We start from the raw sequence: 23,634 nt of genomic DNA, 5'->3' as shown, positions 1-23,634 counted from the left end.
TGCAAAGTGGTACAGCTAAGAATCTAAGCCTCAGGCCTCTTTCTTCTGCCTCCAGATGCTTTTCACTTGAAACCAGCGTGAGTCACGATGAGAGAGCTGGCAGGAGGGATGGGATGGATAAACCTAGGAGGATAGCTCAGCTCAGGTCGCAGGAGACCAGCATCCGGGAGAGCAGCTGTTGAGAGCGAACTTCAGGTGATTGGACCCTGCCTTTTGGGAAAACAAAACCACCAGCACCTTGGACGTCTATACACGGTTCAGAGCAGGAGGCGGGGTTAACATGGGGACAAAGGTGTTTGCAACTCATCCAGCAGGGGTCAGAACCTTGCTATAAATGTGCTTTTGATTGTGAAAGTATTTCTACCGATTTCAATTTTAACAATTCTTATAGCACAGGGAACTATATTCTATATCCTGTAATAAACCATAATGGAAAAGAATATGAAAAAGAATAGAAATATGTATAACTGAATCACTTTGCTGTATAGTAGAAATTAACATTGGAAATCAACTATACTTCAGTAAAAATAAATGTAAAAAATTAAAATAAAAATTCTTCTCCTAAAAGCTTTGCATCCTGTCCAGGTGGGCTTTTAGGTATATAATTCATATTCATCCATTCATTTGGCAAACTGATGTTCTACTATATTCACGCTGCCTTGGTAAACCCTATAGGACTGAGCCCTGTAGTTAATCTGTATCTCTACTCGACTTCTTCTTCCCAGATGGATACCTCCTCTACCCATTCCACCCAGGAAAGGTCAGCTTTTGGTTTTCAGACTCCATTTTAAATTTTAAGAATAAAAGTTACAGTGAATGACATATTCCATGCACTTTATGTAAATTATCTTCTTTAATGTATTTTGCTTCATGGTCTCCCTTAATTTCATTCTTACAACCCTGTAATTTTCTCTTATTCCCATTCACAGATAAGGAAACCAACACTCGAAAAGACCAAACCGTTTGCACAAGGTCTCAGGGTCCTCTTAGGGCAGAGGCGGATCCAGAATGCGGGTCAGGTCTGCTTTTATCCAAGCCTCTGCTCTTAACCACCACACTATACAGGCAGACCTCATTTTATTGCCCTTTGAAGATACTGTGTTTTTTGCAAATTGAAGGTTTGTGGCAATCCTGCATCGAGCAAGTCTATTGGTGCCATTTTTCCAAAAGCATTTGCTCACTTCCTGCCCCTCTGTCACATTTTGGTAATTTTTGAAATATTTCAAACCCTCCATCAGCAAAAAGATTACGACTTGCTGAAGGCTCAGGTGTTGGTTAGAATTTTCTTAGCAATAAAGTAGTTTTTTTTTTTTAATATTTATTTATTTATTTATTTATTTATTTATTTATTTATTTATTTATGGCTGTGTTGGGTCTTCTTTTCTGTGCGAGGGCTTTCTCTACTTGCGGCAAGTGGGGGCCACTCTTCATCGTGGTGCGCGGGCCCCTCACCATCGCGGCCTCTCCTGTTGCGGAGCACAGGCTCCAGTCGCGCAGGCTCAGTAATTGTGGCTCACCGGCCCAGCTGCTCCGCGGCATGTGGGATCTTCCCAGACCAGGGCTCGAACCCGTGTCCCCTGCATTGGCAGGCAGACTCTCAACCACTGCGCCACCAGGGAAGCCCCAATAAAGTAGTTTTTAATTACTGGATGTACATTGTTATTTCAGACATAACGCTACCGCACACTTAATAGACTACAGTATAGTGTAAACATAAATTTTCTATGCCCTGGGAAACCAGAAAATTCGTGTGACTCCTTTTATTGCAATATTTGCTTTGTTGTGCTGGTCGGGAACGAAACCTCAATGTCTCTGAGGCGTGCTTGTTCTATCTCCCACAGTGACAAAGAGCAGAATATGAGCCATTATCAGTAATGTGTACCTCACAAAGTATTAGTTCAATAATACTAGCAATCAACATCTCTTAAGCATTTTACAATTTGCAAAGCATTTTGAAGTGTGCTATGTGTCTGGGTGCTTGTAACGACCCTACGAAATAGGTCTTATCTTCTCCAGTTTATAAAAGAGGAAATTGGAGGTATTTGTTCCACGACATCTAGCTCGTGGGTGGCGGGGTGATGGTTTGAACTCAGGTCCTCCAGCTGTTGAGCCTGTGGTTTCTCCGATACCACAAGCAGAGTCTCCTTGACACCCAATGAGAGCAGGGCGTTGGGGAACAAGGACATGGGGATACACACACACACACACACACACACACGCCCTCAGAGCACCAGGGCCTGTTACTGCATGTTACTGCCTGTCCTTGGAGTCCTTTTTCAGACATTGCAGTGTGAAAAGGGAAGATCCTAAGATGTTATGGCATTAAACGCTACAAACAGTAAAAGTTGCTAATTATCTGATAAGTTTATGTGTGATGGATTTTTTAATCTTATTTAATTAAAGTTCATCTTGTTTTTGGATAGCCAGATAAAAATGCTTTGTTATTCCATCTAAATCTCAAATGCACACTGAAAAACCTCAAACTCACACATTAAGGACCAATACTGCTTCTCCAGGTAACTCAGCAAACATTACAAAATCCACTTGCACAAGAATCTACTGCCCCACGTCTACACACCTCTCCATGGGTCTGCCCATTATGTGGGAAAAAAATACCTATTGGCACTTTTAATGCTTTCCCCCAAAGAACACCTCTAACCAAGCAGAAGCAGTCTGATCCCCCAGCTGGAATGATCTAAGTGGAATTAAGTATTTTCAAATGATGTCTTGATAGTTGTCGAAATTCCTGGGCTTCTGCTGTGACTTGACAGCTTGGTAATTGCTAATTCGCTTTTATGCTAATTTAACTCGATCCTATTTGATGGTTTTCCTGTTAAACTCTAAGATCCGTTGATTGAGTCAGGGCTCCTCCTCCAGCCTCACTGGATGGAGGGTGTGGAGGTCAGGGGCTCCTGCAGCACCTGCAGCCCTGGCACCTCACACAGGAAGATGGTCAGTACATATGCATTTTGTGGGTAAAGGCTGTAAAAGGGTGTGTGATTTTCCAAAAGGGAAATCGGTGATTCTTCAGCCCTGCAAGCATTCATTTACAGCTTTCACAGGCAGACGATTTAATTGAAAGAATATAAGTTTTAGAGTAAGACAGAGCTGGGTTCAAATCATTTCTCTGCCATTTTACTAGCTGAGTGACTTTGGGAAAATTACTTAACCTCCCTGGGTGTGTTTCCTCATCTACGATATGCAAATAGTGTATCTACCTTAGGGTGTTGGGTGTATTTAAAGAATTAAGATATTTTGGGACTTCCCTGGTGGTGCAGTGGTTGGGAATCTGCCTGCCAATGCAGGGGACACGGGTTCCAGCCCTGGTCCAGGAAGATCTCACATGCTGTGGAGCAACTAAGCCCGCGAGCCACAACTACTGAGCCCGTGTGCCACAACTACTGAAGCCCACGCGCCTAGAGCCCGTGCTCCGCAACAAGAGAAGCCACTGCAATGAGAAGCCCATACACTGCAGCGAAGAGTAGCCCCCGCTCGTTGCAACTAGAGAAGCCCGCGCGCAGCAGCGAAGACCCAATGCAGCCAAAAATAAATAAATAAATTTATAAAGAATTAATACACTGAAATACCCATGGCAGTGTTAACTATGGCACGTGGTATTCAAGAAACACTGGCTTCATTTTCCTTTTCTCCTTTTAAGCAGTTGGGATGCTGTTTTCTGCTGTTTTGTTACATTCCTTCCTTTTCCCCAAAGCGCAAGGAGATGAGCAAGCACAGCTTCCATCCTCAAAGGTCTAACGGGCGATGGAGGCACAGAAGTGACACGGGGGCTCCAGGGGGCGGCGAGGTTGAGTCCAGACTTCCTGCAGAGCCCTTGGCACTTGGGTGGCACGTAGGAGGAGACCAGAAAGCATCCGTGGACCTCCCACCCAACATGCACCCCTCTTTTAACCTAGAAACAATTCCTCTCCTTAGCGCCAACTCTCAATTCTGGACCCATGAATGAGGATCTATGTCACCTTCCTTCTTTCCAAGTGTACAGTGAAAACAGTAGGACCTTAGAATAAAAATCTGTTGCATGAAATGAAGCGTAGCAGAAAATGGTATACAGGAAATAAAGACTTCCCTTTTATCCTGTTATTCATAATTTTTATTTAGAGTCGCCATTCTCCTGAGGTGGTAGAAACTTAATTTTGGTCAAACAGGGGTCTCCTCTTTCTCCTTGGGTAGCATCTAGGTACCGAGGGGCTTAGGTCAAAGCACCACGTGTCCACACGGACGCCCGTGGTCCACTGCTCCTGCGGCCGCTGCCGTGTCCTCCGTCCCTCCCAAGTGTCAGAGCCCGCAGGTCCGCATCACTCTCTCATCCACGCTCGCTCGGGCCACGCCTGCCCGGTAATTGCCCCCCTCCCCCTGCAGGCTCCCCCCATCACCCGCAGGGCCAGGCTACTTTTTGGGGTCCTCTATGACTGTGTCATCCTTGGCGGCCAGGCAGCTGCCCCCCTCTGGGTCTTCCTGCCTCCTGGACACCCTTGAGGAACCAGCCTCAGGCTTCCTTTGCTTGGGGTCCCGCCTCTCTATCTGGGATTTTGCTCAGATCCTGGCCTCTTTGATTGTGTGTACTAGGCTGCACTTTGGATGTCTCCTAACTCGGGACAAAAACAGACTCTACCCCTCTCCTCAAGGCCAGGCTGGAGAATTACTTCGAGACAAAATGTAGAAAACAAAGGTCTTCTCTTCGGACCCTCCTCCTTTCACAGCTGGTTCCACCAGCAATACGTGTGTTCTAAACACAAGAGGAGGGCTTTCTGGCCAGTCCCCGAGCTCCAGGTGGGAGTTCTTTTAGACAGGTATGAGCACTGTATCTTGGGTGTGTGGGTTTGGGGCAGGATGAAGGGGAGACCCCAGAACTTGCCTCCAACCCTCCCTCTGTTCTAAAGCAGGACACACACTGGTTTCACATTTTTACTTCTCTGGCCATTTGTTTCTTCTCGTTTTCTATTTTTAACAGGTTTTAAAAATGCCTGGGATGGTTCTTTTTTTAAGATGGAAATATAAATCTTCTTGACATGACGTGGAATTTTAACCACAGAAAAGAGCACAAGGTCTTCCCAGAATGTATTTTGAGAAGGTACCTTTGCCTTTTCAATCACCATATTCCTGGGGAGCTCTCCCCTCCAGTCCTTCCTGACCCCCACCTCTCAGCTAAGGCTCTCCTCCTCCAGGGAGCTTTCCCTGGTTGCCCGGTCAGCAGCGGGGGCTCGCGGCTGTGAGTCTGTGCAGCACCCCCTCTATATCACTGTCTTAGTCTGATCAGGCTGCCATAACAAAATACCACAGACTGGGTGGGTGGCTTACACAACAGACATTTATTTCTCACAGTTCTGGAGGCTGAAGTTCAAGATCAAGGTGCTGGTGGATTCTGTTTTTGGTGAGCACATTCTACCTGGCTTGCAGATGGCGACCTTCTCCCTGTATCTTCACCTGGCCTTTCTTTGGTGCGTGCACAGTGGCAGAAAGAGAGAGAAAGAGAGAGAGGGAGAGGGAGAGGGAGAGAGAGGGAAATCTCTCTCCCTCCCTCTTATAAAGCCATCAATCCTTTCAGATTAGGACTCCACCCTTATGACCTTATTTCACCTTAATTACCTCCTAAAAGCCCAATCTCCAAAGACAATCACTTTGGGAGTTAAAGCTGCGACACAGGAATTTGGGGGGGACACATCTTGGTCCATAGCAATGGCTCTCACATCTCCTCTGCCTTGGGGATTAGCTCCTTAGCAATACACAGGCCTTTCCTGTGAGCTCAGTGGTGTTGGAGGGCCCAGCAGACAAGTGTCTGTCTTGGCCATCTGGACCTCTGTCCCGTGTCTGGCCTCTCTGGGGTCTGCCCTCAGTGCTGACCCAGGCTCTTGGGTTGGGCTCAGTCCTCTCACCCTGGCGCCTCTTCCTGTCTTTGGTAAGGATCCCCCCCATCTCCCCATCAATTGCCTGTGGACAGTAAAGCCCATCCTCCTTCCAAACAGCTGGGATCCCCTCTCCTCCAGCCCCCTTCCCCGCAGGTGGCGTTTAGGGCGTGGAGGGGGTTCTCACAACCTAGCATCTCAATTAGCACCGTGGGCTTGGTGGGCCAGCAGGCCGTCCCCCGGGGCCCGACTGTGAAGCCACTGGCTCAGCACACACCCCAGCTGCCCCTTCAAGCTGGGTCTCCTCTTCAGGAAGCGGGTGATGCCCCAGCTCACAAGGTCTGGGGGCACTGAACGTGAGGATATACGGCACGTACTCTGGGTGAGGTAACTTTGAACTACCCGTGTACACGTGCTTGAAGACATCCGTGTCCCGCTGCTGACAGTCTCCACGGTAGCGGTCTGTCTTTGTCACCTCCTTGCAGGCTCTCCTAAAATATCCGTTTCCTGCAGGCCTTTCATTTTTTTTTTTGGTTTTTTTTTTGTTTTTTTATACTGCAGGTTCTTATTAGGCATCAATTTTATACACATCAGTGTATACATGTCAATCCCAATCGCCCAATTCAGCACACCACCATCCCCACCTCACCACAGTTTTCCCCCCTTGGTGTCCATATGTCCATTCTCTACATCTGTGTCTCAACTTCTGCCCTGCAAACTGGCTCATCTGTACCATTTTTCTAGGTTCCACATACATGCATTAATATACGATATTTGTTTTTCTCTTTCTGACTTACTTCACTCTGTATGACAGTCTCTAGATCCATCCACGTCTCAACAAATGACTCAGTTTCGTTCCTTTTTATGGCTGAGTAATATTCCATTGTATATATGTACCTCAACTTCTTTATCCATTCGTCTGCTGATGGGCATTTAGGTTGCTTCCATGACCTGGCTATTGTAAATAGTGCTGCAATGAACATTCGGGTGCATGTGTCTTTTTGAATTACGGTTTTCTCTGGGTATATGCCCAGTAGTGGGATTGCTGGGTCATATGGTAATTCTATTTTTAGTTTTTTAAGGAACCTCCATATTGTTCTCCATAGTGGCTGTATCAATTTACATTCCCACCAACAGTGCAAGAGGGTTCCCTTTTCTCCACACCCTCTCCAGCATTTGTTGTTTGTAGATTTTCTGATGATGCCCATTCTAACAGGAGTGAGGTGATACCTCATTGTAGTTTTGATTTGCATTTCTCTAATAATTAGTGATGTTGAGCATCTTTTCATGTGCTTCGTGGCCGTCTGTATGTCTTCTTTGGAGAAATGTCTATTTAGGTCTTCTGCCCATTTTTGGATTGGGGTGTTTGTTTCTTTGATATTGAGCTGAATGAGCTGTTTATATATTTTGGAGATTAATCCTTTGTCCGTTGATTCATTTGCAAATATTTTCTCCCATTCTGAGGGTTGTCTTTTCGTCTTGTTTATGGTTTCCTTTGCTGTGCAAAAGCTTTGAAGTTTCATTAGGTCCCACTTGTTTATTTTTGTTTTTATTTCCATTACTCTAGGAGGTGGATCAAAAAAGATCTTGCTGTGATTTATGTCAAAGAGTGTTCTTCCTATGTTTTCCTCTAAGAGTTTTATAGTGTCCAGTCTTATATTTAGGTCTCTAATCCATTTTGAGTTTATTTTTGTGCATGGTGTTAGGGAGTACTCTAATTTCATTCTTTTACATGTAGCTGTCCAGTTTTCCCAGCACCACTTATTGAAGAGACTGTCTTTTCTCCATTGTATATCTTTGCCTCCTTTGTCATAGATTAGTTGACCATAGGTGCGTGGGTTAATCTCTGGGCTTTCTATCTTGTTCCATTGATCTATGTTTCTGTTTTTGTGCCAGTACCATATTGTCTTGATTACTGTAGCTTTGTAGTATAGTCTGAAGTCAGGGAGTCTGATTCCTCCAGCTCCATTTTTTTGCCTCAAGACTGCTTTGGCTATTCGGGGTCTTTTGTGTCTCCATACAAATTTTAAGATGATTTGTTCTAGCTCCGTAAAAAATGCCATTGGTAATTTGATAGGGATTGCATTGAATCTGTAGATTGCTTTGGGTAGTATACTCATTTTCACAATGTTGATTCTTCCAATCCAAGAACATGGTATATCTCTCCATCTGTTGGTATCATCTTTAATTTCTTTCATCAGTGTCTTATAGTTTTCTGCATACAGGTCTTTTGTCTCCCTAGGTAGGTTTATTCCTAAGTATTTTATTCTTTTTGTTGCAATGGTAAATGGGAGTGTTTCCATAATTTCTCTTTCAGATTTTTCATCATTAGTGTATAGGAATGCAAGAGATTTCTGTGCATTAATTTTGTATCCTGCAACTTTACCATATTCATTAATTAGCTCTAGCAGTTTTCTGGTGGCAGTTTTAGGATTCTCTATGTATAGTATCACGTCATCCGCAAACAGTGACAGTTTTACTTCTTCTTTTCCAATTTGTATTCCTTTTATTTCTTTTTCTTCTCTGATTGCCGTGGCTAGGACTTCCAGAACTATGTTGAATAATAGTGGTGAGAGTGGACATCCTTGTCTCGTTCCTGATCTTAGAGGAAATGCTTTCAGTTTTTCACCATTGAGAATGATGTTTGCTGTGGGTTTGTCATATATGGCCTTTATTATGTTGAGGTAGGTTCCCTCTATGCCCACTTTCTGGAGAGTTTTTATCAGAAATGGGTGTTGAATTTTGTCAAAAGGTTTTTCTGCATCTATTGAGATGATCATATGGTTTTTATTCTTCAATTTGTTAATATGGTGTATCACATTGATTGATTTGCGTATATTGAAGAATCCTTGCATCCCTGGGATAAATCCCACTTGATCGTGGTGTATGATCCTTTTAATGTGTTGTTGGATTCTGTTTGCTAGTATTTTGTTGAGGATTTTTGCATCTATATTCATCAGTGATATTGGTCTGTAATTTTCGTTTTTTGTAGTGTCTTTGTCTGGTTTTGGAATCAGGGTGATGGTGGCCTCATAGAATGAGTTTGGGAGTGTTCCTTCCTCTGCAATTTTTTGGAAGAGTTTGAGAAGGATGGGTGTTAGCTCTTCTCTAAATGTTTGATAGAATTCACCTGCGAAGCCATCTGGTCCTGGACTTTTGTTTGTTGGAAGATTTTTAATCACAGTTTCAATTTCATTACTTGTGATTGGTCTGTTCATATTTTCTATTTCTTCCTGATTCAGTCTTGGAAGGTTATACCTTTCTAAGAATTTGTCCATTTCTTCCAGGTTGTCCATTTTATTGGCATAAAGTTGCTTGTAGTAGTCTCTTAGGATGCTTTGTATTTCTGCGGTGTCTGTTGTAACTTCTCCTTTTTCATTCCTGATTTTTTTGATTTGAGTCCTCTCCCTCTTTTTCTTGATGAGTCTGGCTAATGGCTTATCAATTTTGTTTATCTTCTCAAAGAACCAACTTTTAGTTTTATTGATCTTTGCTATTGTTTTCTTTGTTTCTATTTCATTTATTTCTGCTCTGATCTTTATGATTTCTTTCCTTCTGCTAACTTTGGGTTTTGTTTGTTCTTCTTTCTCTAGTTTCTTTAGGTGTAAGGTTAGATTGTTTACTTGAGATTTTTCTTGTTTCTTGAGGTAGGCTTGTATAGCTATAAACTTCCCTCTTAGAACCGCTTTTGCTGCATCCCATAGGTTTTGGGTCGTCGTGTTTTCATTGTCATTTGTCTCTAGGTATTTTTTTATTTCCTCTTTGATTTCTTTAGTGATCTCTTGGTTATTTAGTAACGTATTGTTTAGCCTCCATGTGTTTGTCTTTTTTACGTTTTTTTCCCTGTAATTCATTTCTAATCTCATCGTGTTGTGGTCAGAAAAGATGCTTGATATGATTTCAATTTTCTTAAATTTACTGAGGCTTGATTTGTGACCCAAGATGTGATCTATCCTGGAGAATGTTCCGTGCGCACTTGAGAAGAACGTGTAATCTGCTGTTTTTGGATGGAATGTCCTATATATATCAATTAAATCTATCTGGTCTATTGTGTCATTTAAAGCTTCTGTTTCCTTATTTATTTTCATTTTGGATGATCTGTCCATTGGTGTAAGTGAAGTGTTAAAGTCCGCCACTATTATTGTGTTACTGTCGATTTCCTCTTTTATAGCTGTTAGCAGTTGCCTTATGTATTGAGGTGCTCCTATGTTGGGTGCATATATATTTATAATTGTTATATCTTCTTCTTGGATTGATCCCTGGATCATTATGTAGTGTCCTTCCTTGTCTCTTGTAACATTCTTTATTTTAAAGTCTATTTTATCTGATATGAGTATAGCTACTCCAGCTTTCTTTTGATTTCCATTTGCATGGAATATCTTTTTCCATCCCCTCACTTTCAGTCTGTATGTGTCCCTAGGTCTAAAGTGGGTCTCTTGTAGACAGCATATATATGGGTCTTGTTTTTGTATCCATTCAGCCAGTCTATGTCTTTTGGTTGGGGCATTTAATCCATTCACGTTTAAGGTAATTATCGATATGTATGTTCCTATGACCATTTTCTTAATTGTTTTGGGTTTGTTTTTGTAGGTCCTTTTCTTCTCTTGTGTTTCCCACTTAGAGAAGTTCCTTTAGCATTTGTTGTAGAGCTGGTTTGGTGGTGCTGAATTCTCTTAGCTTTTGCTTGTCTGTAAAGCTTTTGATTTCTCCATCGAATCTAAATGAGATCCTTGCCGGGTAGAGTAATCTTGGTTGTAGGTTCTTCCCTTTCATCACTTTAAGTATATCATGCCACTCCCTTCTGGCTTGCAGAGTTTCTGCTGAGAAATCAGCTGTTAACCTTATGGGAGTTCCCTTGTATGTTATTTGTCGTTTTTCCCTTTCTGCTTTCAGTAATTTTTCTTTGTCTTTAATTTTTGCCACTTTGATTACTATGTGTCTTGGCGTGTTTCTCCTTGGGTTTATCCTGTATGGGACTCTCTGCGCTTCCTCGACTTGGGTGGCTATTTCCTTTCCCATGTTAGGGAAGTTTTCGACTATAATCTTTTCAGATATTTTCTCTGGTCCTTTCTCTCTCTCTTGTCCTTCTGGGACCCCTATAATGCGAATGTTGTTGCGTTTAATGTTGTCCCAGAGGTGTCTTAGGCTGTCCTCATTTCTTTTCATTCTTTTTTCTTTAGTCTGTTCCGCAGCAGTGAATTCCACCATTCTGTCTTCCAGGTCACTTATCCGTTCTTCTGCCTCAGTTATTCTGCTATTGATTCCTTCTAGTGTAGTTTTCGTTTCAGTTATTGTATTGGTCATCTCTGTTTGTTTGTTCTTTAATTCTTCTAGGTCTTTGTTAATCATTTCTTGCATCTTCTCAATCTTTGCCTCCATTCTTATTCCGAGGTCCTGGATCATCTTCACTATCGTTATTATGAATTCTTTTTCTGGAAGGTTGCCTATCTCCACTTCATTTAGTTGTTTTTCTGGGGTTTTTTCTTGTTCCTTCATCTGGTACATAGCCCTCTGCCTTTTCATCTTCTCTATCTTTCTGTAACTGTGGTTTTTTCCAGGCCTTTCATTTTAAGCTTTGGTGAGCAGGGAGGTAATCCCATCATCTCTTGACCCCCTTCTGTACTCTCACTGTTTTTACATATTATCTGCAAACAATATGGAAATTGTTCCAAGTTTATCCATCAGGAGAGGGACGAGATGGCTGCTGGTCCGCCTGCAGTGGCACTGTTAACGTCACACCTGGTCTCGCAGTTTCTGGGCTGCTGTGTTTCCTGGCTGAGCGGATAACCAGGTCAGGCCCAGCTGCTTGCCCTGCTCCAGGGATTTAATGGAGGTTAAGAAAGAATGTCAGGTTTCCCCAGTCCCTTGTCATTGGAAGCAGGAACAATACTGGAGTTTCCATCCTGGAGATTTTCCTTGGGAGGTGTGTTCATTTGTGCAGGGCTGAGGATTTACAGACATCTGTTTTTAATTTTTTTTTTCATAAATTTGTTTTGGAATAATTTGGGGATTTACAGAAGAGTTGCCAAGATACAGCACAGAGAGTTTCTGTATACCCCTCCCTGGTTCCCCTATGAATATCTTACACAACCATGGTTCCTGTGTCGCAGCTAAGAAACTGACATTGGTACATTACTGTTAATGAACCCCTGCCTTTATTTGGATTGCACCAATTTTTCTATTAAAGTTCTCTTTCTGTTCCAGGATCCAATCCCGGACACAGGTTGCAGTTTGTTGTCACTCTGTCCCTGTCTTTCCTGGTCTGTGACAATTTCTCAGTCTTTCCTTCTCACTGCCCCCCTCCTTGCTTTCCTTTCTTTTTTCTTTTTTTAACTTTAGTAAAATATATATAGCATAAAATTTATCATTTCAACTATTTTAAGCACACAATTCACTGGCATTAATACATTCACAGTGTTGTGCAAACATCACCATTGTCTATTTCCTGAACTTTTTTTTTTTAATCATCCTGAATAGAAACCCTGTACCCATTAAACAATAACCCCCAGTTCTCTTCCCGCCACCCTATAACCTCTATTCCACTTTCTGTCTCTGTGAATCTGTCTCTAGGCACCTCATATAAGTGGAATCATAGAACAGTTCTCTTTCTGTGTCTGGCTTATTTCTCTTATCATAATGTTTTTAAGGTTCATTTACATTGTATCACCTATCAAAAGGAATTTTTAGAGCTGAACAGTATTCCATTGTATGCATATAGCACATTTTGTTTATCCATTCATCTGTTGAGGGACACCTGGGCTATTGTGAATAATGCTACTATGAACATGGGTGCACAAGCATCCATTTGAGTCCCTGCCCTCAGTTCTTTTGGGTTTATACCTAGGAATGGGATTGCTGGATCTTATGATAATTCTACGTTTAACCTTTTGAGGAACCGCCATACTGTTTTCCACACTTTCCTTCTTTTCTAGGACCTTGATCACCTTGAGTAACTGGCTAGGTATTCTGTAATACGTTCCCCCAACCTAGGTTTGTGTAACGTTTTTCTCATGATTAGACTGGGGTTTTGTTATTTTGGAAAGAATACGACAGAGGTGAAGTGCCTTTCTCCTCACAGCACATCTCGGGCTGCATGAGATGCACATGACGTCACTGGTGATATTAACCTCCATCACGTGGTTGAGATGGTGTCTGCCAGGTTTCTCCACTGTAAAGGTACCATTTCCCTTCCCTTGATCTGCTCTTGAAGGGGGGTCACTAAGTCCAGAGGCTCTCAAGGGGAGGAGGGTAAGTTCCACCTCTTAGATGGGTAGTTTGTACTTACATTACTTGGAATTCTTCCATATGGGAGATTTGTCTCTTCTCCCATTTATTTACTAACTCAAGTTGTTTCTTTTATATCAATATGGACACATGCCTATTTATTTTATACTTTGGATTGTAATCCAGGACATTATAAATTTTGTTGCTCAAATCGTTCCAGCTTTTGGCTCTTTAAAGTTGCCTCTGTGTTCCTTGGACATGCCCCATTCTTTTTTTGTTGTTTTTCATTTTTGAACACTGCATTACTTTCTGATACTATAGGATACTTCAGGCTTATCTTGTGTTTTCCCTTGCTTCATCTCTAGAATCAGTGATTTCTCCAAGGAATCCTGTTTCCTTTTTTTTGGAGAATCGTATTTAGAAACGAGGCTCTTGGCTCTGGGTGGGAGACACCTGCATTTTGAAGGAAGTTTAGTTAATGTTTATCGACTGCCCTTATCACCAGCAGATGTAGCCTGAGGCCCCAAAAAACAGAGGTCAGCAACGATGAGCACGGACCAAAACTGTTATTACCTAAAGGAATAGGTGCTGGGTGCAAGGCTTGTCTCATTTTGGGGGATAGGCATCTAAAAGCCTCACTTTTCAAAGCTGTCTTTGTGGGTCAGGGCACAGGATGAGGGCTTGGATGTCAGAGCCCACATTGTAGAGATCTGCTGCCAGTTAAGCGGAGTTCTTTCAGCCCATGTAGGTAGGTCACAAACACCCAAAGTTAAGCCATCCTGAGATGCGGGCAGCAGGAAGGTGGAACTTCCCGTAACATGTCAGGTCAGGGTTGAGGGTACAGAAAGGTAGACAGGCTGGAAGGAGAGATGACCAAACTCAAATCCCAAACAATGACCCTTCAGTGAGCGTCCCTGTAGGACTGTGGGCCACAGAACTGGAAACTGGGATCTTCTCCAAAGATCTAGGCTGTTGGGTGTCAGGTACAAGTGGGACCTGGCAGGTGGGTGGTAGATCAGACCTGGTGTGTCAGCTCAGGTGAGAAAGGTGTGCCATCTGATCTTGCTCGTGTTTTCTGTCAGGTGTGGGCTGAGGCAGGTGATGCTGCATGAGACGGTGGATCCATGTCCTGCAGGGAAAGCCCTGCAGGAAACTGGGCTTCCAGATCTCCCCGGAGCTCCAATTTCCCCTCTGAGGAGCTACCCCCTCTTAGAAGATAGGATCTAGAGCATACCCCATCCCCAATGCATCATAATATAAAACTCGTGGAGGTGCCCACATACATCAATGGCAGGAAGAGGGGTGGGGTTTGTTTTATGACCTGGTAAATCTGGATCATTTATTTTGATTCGCCTTACATCTAACTCTACCCGATGTTAGTATATGTGCTGCCGAAGCGAGCACTAACTCTACCCAATAATGAGAGATGTGTATGCATAAATTTGGCTGGCTTAAGCCCTAGGAATTTTCTAGTGCAATTTTAAAAGTTTCTTATTACCTCCCTAGAGTCATTGCCTTTATTTTATAAGTCTGGTCAGAAAATCTTGGACATTTGAAAGATTTTTTTCTTGGCCTGAAAAACAGCTTTCAGTATTGGAATGGGGTGGAATCTCCCTGGCATTGTTCATGCCTGGGCTATGGCACAGCTTCCGGAAGGGTCTGTCAATTATTTCTCAGCAGGGCTGGCTGGAGCTTGTGCAGACTGCGCTGTGGGACTGAGATAAGAAAAAACCCCAATTTTTCATAATTAAAAATACTCCCTCCTCGATTTTCAAATGAGGAAGAAAAAGGAAGTCTTCTGTACAATACATTTACAGATGCATTCTTAACATCTGACTATCAGGTTAATATTAACCCATTTGTTCAGTCATTCAACAAATATTCATTTACAGAAAGCCATCCCTGCCTTTTGCAGAAGAGCTGCTGGAGGCCATGCCCTGTGCTTGGCACTGGGAAGAGAGAACGTGGTTCCTGCCTTCACTGGCTGAGAGCCCCGTGGGGCAGGTGCTACCCAGAGGGAGAGAAGAGAGGAAAGAGGGATGGAGCATGAAAGAAGGGAGATGCTTTTATGATGGGCTCCTTGGATGACTTACTAGACATTAACAATATGGCTGGGTTCTGATTCAAAACGGTAAACCTAGCATATATATTTATCTCTCCTGCCTCCAAAATCACCACTGGAATAATATTAAAGAAATGTAAAATTAACAACAAAGGGGAGGGTGTGTGCAGAAAAACTACCAGAAGGCAAGAGATTTTTATGGGTTTCAAGAAAATGGATAGCAGACAGCACTGGGTAAAGCAGAGTGGAGAAAGCTGCTCTCGGAATAGCCCAGGAAAGGGCTGCAGTGGAAATGGCAGCTGTTCTTGCCCTCCGAGCCTGGGTGGGGATAGAGGGTTAAATGCGGGGCACATACAGACATAGAGACAGTGTGCCAGCTGGCAGTAAAAGAAGAGAAACACTTACTAAAAAGCTGAACTATCGACCAGGGCAGGGCTGGATCTTGTAGCCGGAGCTCTGCACACCAGAATAAAAGCATCCTAGCCTGGGTATGAGAGTGGGCACTGCCACATTTGTCGGCTTCTCACCCTTGAATCTCAAAATAAAGTCTGCCATACATATGCTTTCACCCAGATCTCATATATCTAGTGCCCAGGCACCCAGGGAAAACAGAGCCACACAGAAGAGGAAGCAATTCAGGATAGTGATTTACATAATTCAACCAAGTCCTTCATTTATAAATATAAGTAGACAACTAAATATCACTAGGCATTTAAAAAAACAAACAGTATAAGAGAAGGGCACCAACAGGAACAAATACGAGAGGAAACAGAAGTGAACAAAAGATAACTTCAAAAAAATATTTGGCATCTCAGTGTGATTTAATAAAATACTGTTTCCATAAAATAAGAACCAGAGGCCATGAAAAAGAACAGAAAGGAAATGGCGGAATTTCTGGGGAATCCAGACCAAGGCCATTCTTTCCCTTTTCCTCTGGGAGAAAACTCCAGAAGAAAGTGTGGATTATGTTAGGACTCACCAATAGACTCTATTCTGGGATAGTCCAACCTCAGCAGCACAAGGATTGAAATCTAACGAGAGAGATTTCAGATTTTTTAAATGAGGTATAATTGGCATATTATAAACTATATCCACTGAAGTGTACGATTCAAAAGCTTTTAGTATGTTTATGAACATGAGCAACCAACACCCCTTCTAGACAGTTTCATTACTGCTGAAAGAGACCCTGTACCCGCTGACTGTCACTCCCTGTTCCCCTGCCCCCCTAGTCTCTGGCAACAACTGATCTTCACACTGAGTTTAAGCAAAGGGCTTTTTTTTTTCTTTAAAGATTATTATTATTTTTTAAACTTATTTACTTATTTTTGGCTGTGTTGGGTCTTCGTTTCTATGCGAGGGCTTTCTGTAGTTGCGGCGAGCGGGGGCCACTCTTCATCGCGGTGCGCGGGCCTCTCACTGTCGCGGCCTCTCTTGTTGCGGAGCGCAGGCTCCAGACGCGCAGGCTCAGCAATTGTGGCTCACGGGCCCAGTCGCTCCGCGACATGTGGGATCTTCCCAGACCAGGGCTCGAACCCGTGTTCCCTGCATTGCCAGGCAGATTCTCAACCACTGCGCCACCAGGGAAGCCCTAAGCAAAGGGTTTTGATTACAAGATACACTTTAATTTTTAAAAACCTTAATTTCTTCTGCCCCCAGAGAAATTCTATTAATGTAATTCAGCACATTAACAGAGTAAAAGAATACAGTGATCTCAACAGGTGCATTAAAAGCATTTGATAAAATTTAACATCCACTTATAATTTTTAAAAAAAATAAATTTATTTATTTTATTTATTTTTATTTTTGGCTGCTTTGGGCCTTCGCTGCTGTGCGTGGGCTCTCTCCGGCCGCGGCGAGCGGGGGCTACTCCTCATTGCGGTGCGCGGGCCTCTCACTGCAGCGGCCTCTCCCATCGCGGAGCACGGGCCCCAGGGGCGCGGGCCTCAGTAGCTGCGGCACGCAGGCCCAGCAGCCGTGGCCCGCGAGCTCCAGAGTGCAGGCTTAACAGTTGTGGCGCACAGGTCCAGGTGCTCCGCGGCATGTGGGATCCTCCCAGGCCAGAGCCCGAACCCATGTCCCCTGCACTGGCAGGCAGATTCCCAACCACTGCGCCACCAGGGAAGCCCCAGGTTTTTATTTATAGCCTTTATTTGGAAAATATCCTTATTAAAAATTTTTTAATTTTTATATAATTATTAAAAGTCACTTTCAATTTACAGTTTTTACAAAATATTGGCCACATTCCCCATATGGTACAATACATCCTTGTAGCCTATCTCACACCCACTAGTTGCCCCTCTCCCTTCCCCACGCCATATTGCCTCCCACCCCCCACTGGTCATCACTAGATTGTTCTCTATATCTGTGAGTCTGCTTCTTTTTTGTTATATTCACTAGTTTGTTGTATTTTTAATATTCCACATATAAGTGATATCATATAGTATTTGTCTTTCTCTGTCTGGCTTATTTCACCTAGCATAATGCCTTCTAAGTCCATCCATGTTGCTTCAAATGGTAAAATCTCATTCTTCTTTTATGGCTGAGTAGTATTCCATTCTCTGTGTGTGTGTGTGTGTGTGTGTGCGTGTATATCTGTATATCTATCTATCTATCCTCTATCTATCCATCTATCTATTTATCTATCTATCTCACATCTTTATCCATTCATCTGTTGAAGGACACTTAGGTTGCTTCCATATCTTGGCAATTGTAAATAAGGCTGCTACGAACATTGGGGTGCATGTATTTTTTTGAATTAGTTTTTTTGGGGTTTTTTTTTTCAGATATATACTCAGGAGTGAAATTGCTGGGTCATATGGTAGTTCTATTTTTGGTTTTTTGAGAAACCTCCATACTGTTTTCCACAGTGGATGCACCAATTTACACTTCCACCAATAGTGCACAAGCGTTCCCTTTTCTCCACATCCTTGCTAACATTTGTTATTTGTGTTCGTTTTGATGATAGGCATTCTGACAGGTGTGAGGTGATACGTCATTGTGGTTTTGATTTGCATTTCCCTGGCCATTAGTGATGTTGAGCATCTTTTCATGTGCCTGTTGGCCATCTGCATTTCCTCTTTGGGAAAATGTTTATTCAGTTCTTCTGCCCATTTTTAAATTGGGTTGTTTGTTTTTTTAGATGTTGAGTTGTATGAGCTGTTTATATATTTTGGATATTAATCCCTTGTCAGTCATATCATTTGCAAACATTTTCTCCTATTCAGTAGGTTGTCTTTTCACTTTGTCTATGGTTTCCTTTGCTGTGCAAAAGCTTTTAAATTTGATTAGGTCCCATTTGTTTATTGATTATTTTTGCTTTTATTTCCTTTACTTTAGGAGACAGATCCAAAAAAATATTGCTTCGACTTATGTCGAAGAGTGTTCTACCTATGTTTTCCTCTAGGAGTTTTAGAGTATTTAGTTTACATTTAGGTCTTTACTCCATTTTGAGTTAATTTTTCTGTATGGCGTTAGAGAATGTTCTAATTTCATTCTTTCACATGTAGCTGTCCAGTTTTCCCAACACCACTTATTGAAGAGGCTGTCTTTTCTCCACTGGATATTCTTGCCTCCTTTGTCGTAGATTAATTGACCTTAAATTAATGCGTGGATTATTTTTTAAATTAAATGCATGGATTATTTTTTAAATTAAAAAACTGTATTTCCTTAGACCATACATCAGACAGCTATAAAACGTCACTTAAAACAGAATACCATTTAGGATAGCTATAAAAACAAACAAAAGTAAACCCAGCAACCTAGAAATAAATCTAAAAAAAGATATGCATGATTTTTGTGGAGAAAATGGTAACATTTACTGAGTGACATTTTGGAAAATCTAGAGATATGTCATGTTCATTGATAGACTCAATATCATAAAGATATGAATTCTCCCAAAACTGATCCATAGATTAAATATAATTTTCATTTTTTAGATTAAAAAAATTTAAAACTCCAATAGGATTTTAAAGTTAAACTCAATGAGATTATTCTAAAATCTACATAGAAGAATAATAGACTAAGAACACTCAAGAACTCCTTGGGGGAAAACCAGATCGGGCGGGGGCAGTGGGGTGTGGGGCGGAGCTTGCCCTCTGGATCCCCAAGCATGTCACACAGCAAGGGCTACTAAGGCAGTTTTGTGTTGACTCGGAGATGGCCATGCAGAGCTCAGGGAGCAGAACAGAGAGGGTCCAACAAGTCTTGCCCGTGTGTGGGAACGTGATGTCGGCAGAGCTGGCACTGAAGGTCAGTGAAGGAAGGATGAACTATCTAATGAATGGAGTTGGGGTAATTCTGACTCCCCAGGACTTTAAGATAATAAATCTGTGCTTTTCAAAGCCGCTGGTTTGTGGAGAGGTGTTACAGCAGCCATAGGAAAAAAATACGGTGGCCTTGCCCCTCCATGTGGAATGTGGTATCTGTTTTCTTTGGGTCTCAGTCAAAACTTCCATTTCAAATAATTCTGAAACCAGAATTCTATATCCAGCCAAATGATCATGAAGCTTATGGGAAAATGAAGACATTTTCCTACACGGAAGGCGTTAAAAACATTTATCTCCTGTACATTAAGAGAAACACACACAGACACACAGCTACATAAGGATGAACTCTAGCAAACTTAAGGAAGGGATCTACTAAAATCAAAGCACGAGCTCCAGAAAACTGGATCTAATTCAGGTGTATGAGGGAAATAAATGTCAGGAACACAGCTTTGCAGCGGGCCTGGAAAACAGGAAAGAAAGGAAGAGATTAAAGAATGACTTTAAGAACACAGCAGTTTCGTGTTGAGGTGTCAAATCATCAAGCAGGGAGCAAGAGGAAGTGTCTGTGGCCGGGTTAGGTACCATCAGGTTGTAGCTATGCAAAGATGGTTAAAGCTGATGTGCTACTGCTCTCCCAGTAGCTGGAGTAAAACACAGGGCCAAGAGGATTTGAAGTAATGCAAAACCATGTCTGGTAAAAATGTTAAATCAACAGTGGCTTAAACCCAACTTTGTTACTATGTATCTATCTTTTAAACATACTTCTGAGTTCTGTTTCTTTGTTCACGATTTTGCATGTCTCTTCATGAGTGAAATTTTTTTCACGTGTTAGTAGGTAGTAGCAAGGTTATTGTGACATAAAATCAATTGGGGACAGTATCATATTTTCCGAATCTCTAGAAGAGTTTTAGATTGGAACTATTTCTTCTGGAATGATAGATAGAACTCACTGGTGAATCTGTATGATGGGGAATTTTCTTTGGCTTTAATTATGGATTCGATTCCTTTCATCATTAAATAACTATTTATGTTTTTTACTTCTTTTGTCTATTTTGATAAGTTCCTTTTTTTAATAGAAAGTTTTTCATTTTTCTAAATTTTCCAAGTTATTGACATATAAAGTTGTTCACACTTTTTTCTCATTAACCTTTTAAGAACTGGAGGATCTATGGTTATGTCCCTTTTACCATTTTTGATACTGGTTATTTATGCTTTCTCCCTTTGGAAGAAGCTGGTGAGATTGGTCATGAAACAAAGAAATAAATAAGGAATTTTTTAAAAAAAGAACAAAGTAGTTTCTGTTCAGCAAGCTCTCTGATAAAGAACCAGGAAGATCCTACTGATAAAGAAACACAGTTATTTTTCTCTCAAAAGTAAAAAAGAACTAGAGGGCTTCCCTGGTGGCGCAGTGGTTAAGAATCCGCCTGCCAATGTAGGGGACACGGGTTCGAGCCCTGGTCCGGGAAGATCCCACGTGCCGCGGAGCAACTAAGTCCGTGCACCACAACTACTGAGCCCACGTGCCACAGCTACTGGAGCCTGCGTGCCTAGAGCCTGTGCTCCGCAGCAAGAGAAGCCACTGCAATGAGAGGCCTGTGCACCGCAACGAAGAGTAGCCCCCGCTCGCTGCGACTAAAAAGAAAGCTCGCCCGCAGCAACGAAGACCCAATGCAGCCAAAAAACAAACAAATAAATAAATAAATAAATTAAAAAAAAAAAAAAGAACTAGAAACCCAAGAAAAACAAAAAACGGTACAAGAAAGTTGTGGCAGATACTGAATCCACTTGATCTGTGGACACAGAATACTCCCTTCTTCCATCTTGGGAAATTATACACAAGAATTCTTGTGTACAGACATGAATCCTGCCACGTTCACTTTACAAATTTCAGGCTGTACATGACAGTCAACATTCTTTGATTAGGTGAATTAAAAGAGAAAGTAAAATGAGGATTGTATGACCCACTTTGTGTTGACAGCTGAGGAATTTCCTGCCAGAATGTGACGGGAGGGGGGAGCAGCCGGAAATGCTGTGCAGGGCGAGTTACCTGACAAACAGAATTGTCCCTGCCATTTGTACCTGACAGCGTAGCATCCCTGGTACCAAGATGTGGGCTTTGAGTCCAGCTGATTTTGTTGTGGGAACTTGGCCTCTGTTCACCGGTGCCGAATAGAAACGTGGAGACAGAGTTTTGGGTGAAGTAGAAAAGACTAGGTTTACTGCTTTGCCAGGCAAAGGGGGCCACAGCGGGCTAATGCCCTCAAGAGTGTGTCCCATTCTGGAGAGGGTAGTGAGGAGTCAAGGAGTGGGGAGTGATCAGCTCATGGCCATTCTTCTGATTGGTTGGTGATGAGGTAATAGGGAGTCAGCATTATCCACCTTCTGGTTCCAAACGGTCTGGGGTCTACATGCTTGTGGGCAGCATACAGTTCACTCCTCCCACTTAATGGGGGTTTCAGTATCTGCAAAACAGCTCAGAGGAGATGGCTCAGTATATTATCTACAGTCCTTGAGGAGGAACTAAAGGTCCTTGACTTTGTTTAATGGCTAAAGTATTATTATTTTGTCTTGCTTGACTGTTTTCCTTTCTTTCTGCATTTTGTCACTTCTCCGATTAAATTTATTCTTTGACTAAAGTTTTTCTACAGACAAAAGGCAGGCGGAGGACATGGGTGGGAGTCAATTTTGGGAAAGTCTCATAGGGTCCTGCTTGGTTACAATTTCAGAAATCCACAGGGAACACGCCCATTGCAGTTGGTTGCTGTGGAGTATCAATCATTTTACGTATCAGATTTGACCCATGTTATAAGCTTCTTTGCTTCCTTTCAGAAGACAGGGATGGCCACACAGACAGACATGGGGCGACCATGAACCTGGTGTGCAGGACGGCAGGGGGGACCCAAGGATGCAGACCTGCCAGAGGTGGCACCACCTCATGGGGAGGAAGCTTCTAATAACATGGAATTATGTTTCCTTCTCTGTGTATTGAATCACCCTTCTTTACCGACGATAATATTTGTATAATTATAATATCAACTCCATTGACTTTAGTTTTTTAAAATGAACCTATAGGCAATTAAGTTGTTGATACAGGGTTAATTAAAGATACATAATTATCTAGATATAGATAATTAATAAACATAGTAATATTATAAGGCCTGATAAATTAAAAGTAATGATAGTGCTGACAAAGCAGGGAGCCTGGAAGATGGAGCAGGGGAGAGTAGCGTCGGAGAAACATTTCCTTCACCTTACATAGTAGAAAACCGAGGAACACTGTCTATAGTTGTTGAAACAAGAGATAGAGGTTTCTGTTTATTTTTAGAGTCAAATGCATTAAATTAATCCAACAAAAACTATTGTTATAACTAAGAAAATTCTGGAAGATAAGAGAGGTAAAAGATAGTGTGAGCTAAATATTTCATCTGTAGAGTCAGGAGTCGAATTGCAAAACAGTGATATTTGTATATTGTCAGGGGAACCAAGGCTAGGTGATGGGGAGAGATAGGGGACGTTTCATCTTTTAAATATCATGCTTGGTTCTTTAATTTTTTTAACCATGTGTGAATATTTTTTTTCTCTTGCTCTGTCTCTCTCCCTTTTTCTTTCTCTCACAGATCCAAACACTCTGTGAATGTTAAAAAATAAAAAGCAGCTGTTCTCTTTCAAAACTTGGCCTCTTGAAATGTGAAGATGTGTGAATGGAGCCTGCAGGGAGACAGGCAGCACAGCAGGTGATAAAGCAAAGGACCCGCGAGGTGGGCGGTGGGCGTGGTCCCGCAGGAGGCTACAGGATGCCTCTTACTGAGGATGCGTGTGGGATAGACAGCTGGGTCAGGAATCACGTCTGTCTCTGGTTCTGTGCACCTGTCTCACCCTGTCTGAGCGCTGAGGGTGGGGTCCCCGCTTGGGGCCACTCACAGCTCATCTGGCGTGCGAGCTTTCTCCCACGCCTTATAGCCCGCTCTGGAACCTTCTTCTCTGACTCGGAGGCCAGCTCCTCCATCAGAGGGGATGCAGGATCATCAGTCCCATGTCTGAAAGCTTTGGGGAAAGGTTCACTCTGATCCATCCTGGTTGTTTACTTTGTTCCTGTGCCCCCCACCTCACCCCACCCCTGCCCCAGAAGCCAGGAAGTCATCCCTGGGAGGTCCCAGTGTGACCAGAGGCCTGAGGGGAGGGAGGAGGCAGAAGGGCCAGCTTGGAACATCTTCTCAGGGAC

The sequence above is a fragment of the Eschrichtius robustus genome, chromosome 15, assembly GCF_028021215.1.
Source record: "Eschrichtius robustus isolate mEscRob2 chromosome 15, mEscRob2.pri, whole genome shotgun sequence".
NCBI classification, from domain to species: Eukaryota; Metazoa; Chordata; class Mammalia; order Artiodactyla; family Eschrichtiidae; genus Eschrichtius; species Eschrichtius robustus.
Note: the sequence above shows the minus strand (reverse complement) of the source record.